Genomic DNA, 3143 nt, shown 5'->3' with positions numbered 1-3143 from the left:
ACAAGAACAAGATAAAGATTTCTAGTTGATTGGATTTAACTTTACAAGCTAGAAATTTGATCTTTGAAATGCAGCAGAGAAAATGAAATATTTCTAAGGCGGCTGCTTCTTTGTTCTTGATTGGTTTCTGTATTTGATATTCTTGATAGTGAATGTATTGCTGCTTCTGTCTTTTTGTAATCAACCGAATAGAATAGAGCTGGCATGACAATCCTTTTGAACTAGCAAGACTTTCGGTGAGACAATCAGTTGAGCTAGTATGACTATCAAATGAACTAGCAAGACTATCTCATTGAACTAGCAAGACAATCTGCCTCTCAGTGTAACTTTCGGTGAGACTATTGAAAATGGCCTAGCATGACAATCGGTATGACAATCCTGATTGTCATGCTAGTTCATTTTCAATTGTCTTGCTGATTTAAGACTTGAATTTAATCCAATTAAAATTCTGAAAATTCCTAAAATTAATTCTGAATTAATTAATCAATTAATTCAATTAATAAATAAATTATTCTTCGCAGATATAATTTATTTTCTTAATTAAATTAGATGAATTAATTAATTAATAGAGAATTAATTCTAGTCTTGAGCAGCAACCATTCTTCTGCAAATCTTCTGAAAATCACTGAAAATTATGAATCAATTCCACCACTTCAACGTTGACACTCGATGTACTGTCTGGTTCATGAGTGACTAACTTCCGTGACGTTTCTTCATGTCTTGACTCTGACACTTTGATTTTCTTCAGATTAAATCCTTGTAATTAATTGATACTCTGACGAGATCTCTGTCACTTGATTAAATCCACGATCTTGATTTATATCACTGAGGCATGATCAACTTCTTGAACTTCTTCCAGTGAATTAACTCCTCAAGTCTGTAGATGAACTTTGTTTCTGAATCCTTTGACAGATATTACTTTGCGAGATCTCTCTGACGGTAGATCCACTATTTACTTATTACATTCTTATTTGAGTTGAGTTGAATCCTCGAATATACAAATAGGCTATGACATATGACTTACAATCTCCCCCTATTTGTTTGTTAGACAATAACACACAAATACCTAGAGGATAACTCGACTAAAAAATAAGAAAAAGATATAAACATACATGCACAGTAAATAGCAGAAAATTTCTGGATGAGATTTAACATTTTCCAGATTCCAAGTAGATGTTCCTCTAGACTGAACATATCTTCAAGTAGTTTCATCTTCATTTGTACAACCACATTTCCTGTTGAGAAGCCCATATCTCTTGCTTCTCCCCCTATGAGAATCAACTGATTAAAGAAGATCACCTTCGTTTTACCACCTCTCCCGTACAATAGGATCCGCAGATAAAAACCAATGGTACTCCCCTAACAGCTTCTTCCCTTATCAGAAAATCACCTTGTGTTTACCACCTCTCCCGTACAATAGGATCCGTAGTTACAAACAACAATGGTGTGGTGTAGTGTACAAGTAGGATCTTTTTCTTACTCCCTGCTATTTCTCCCCCTTAGTTGAGGAATCCTCCAAACTATTACTTAAGCTTCTATCTTCCCCTTTAAAGAAGGAATGTATGCCGTCGTCTGAAGGAGTTCTCATATTTCACTTGGTTGGAAAAGAAATAACAAGTAGTTTCTCTGAACATATCTTCAAGTAGTTTCATCTTTCTTCCTCACTGTGAGTGTGTGATTGTGTTTTAGTGTACCTCACATGTGTTTCACTCTTCTCTCCACTCGTGTTTACACTCTTTCTCACAAGTGTATCACTCTTCTCTCATAGCTCCATAATCCAGCTGTACCTGCAAGGAAAATCACCTTAGCCATCCTTAAAGGAGGTCACAGGTGGTGCAATGGGAGTTCACAAATCCCCATCCTTGTTAAACTCGTCAGATAAATCTGAGTCATAATCTACAAGTTGCTAGTTTCCCTTTTAGGGTTCCAGATTTGAATTCTGGGAAGGTAAACAATGATCCAAAGATTTTAGTATAAAGATCAAGGTTCCCTTCTAATGTCTGTGAAGACACTTCCTTGTGACTCATCAGGTAATATCTGAATCATTGTCAACAAGTTGCCGATCTGCACCTATGTCAGATCCACTATCCGCAGATGCATCCAGGGGATTTAAGCCTGGGGAGGTAGATACTGACCACTGACATATGGCTTTTGGATCAGTATCCTCTCCTAACACCTGTAAAGGCAATTGGTCCACTAACGAACCTTGAACAATCGAATCTGACCTTAAAATGGTCGAAACTCTTGTTTCCGTCAACTCATCCTTTGTGTGTGTAACCTCTCCTTGTGCATCAAGAATTGATTATGTTTGAAGTGGTGACACTACATCGGATACCTTGGCCGACAGGCAAAATTCAATAGACTCACCCTGTTGAGAGAATGAATCTAGTAACTGTTTTTGTACCTTTTCAGCCATTACATCTTTTTGAGAAGATGTATGGGGGCTAGCAGTTGTCTCGGTTTAAATACTACTCATCTATGTATGAGACAGAGCTACTGGGTTGACTACAGAACCTTCCTTATGTGGTGCACTAGGCACTATCTCCCTCACGCTCATTCATACTACATTTAGTGGTAAGAGAGTGTTGGTTGGTTCTGTTTTTTTGTGTTTGTCTTTACAGTCTGGGATAGATGTTGTGGGTTTTCAACCTCATGACTGTCAATGAAAGAAAGTCATTGGAGACTGAACCTGTAACACAGAATATATGGTAATAGAGAGAAAATGATTTACAATAGTGATTTCAAAAGATTTTACATGACATAAGAAATCACTAATGTAGAAAGAAGTTTGATTTTGTTTTTCAATATGAATGGGTTTTTGATAAAACATTGATCACTTAGGGTAAAGTCTAAGTAATTCTCATTCATGTCAAAAACTTACAAATATCTGCAACATAATGTTAACAAGATATCATTGACCGATACTTGTCAAGTACTTTAGATACTAATTGTTATGTTGCATAAGCAATATACCACTGCACATATAAAACAATATGATTGTGCTTAGTGATAAGATAGTTATTAATATGACGACTCTACTTATTCATATAAAATTATAACTTCTGTTAGAGTGTCATACCATGTTCTTGACGATTGCTTGAGCAGTATACTAGTTCATACCAACCTGAAGTGAGATTGTGAAG

Source organism: Apium graveolens, chromosome 7 (assembly GCF_009905375.1).
Source record: "Apium graveolens cultivar Ventura chromosome 7, ASM990537v1, whole genome shotgun sequence".
NCBI classification, from domain to species: Eukaryota; Viridiplantae; Streptophyta; class Magnoliopsida; order Apiales; family Apiaceae; genus Apium; species Apium graveolens.
The sequence above is the reverse complement of the archived record's forward strand: the minus strand, read 5'-3'. Positions refer to the sequence as shown.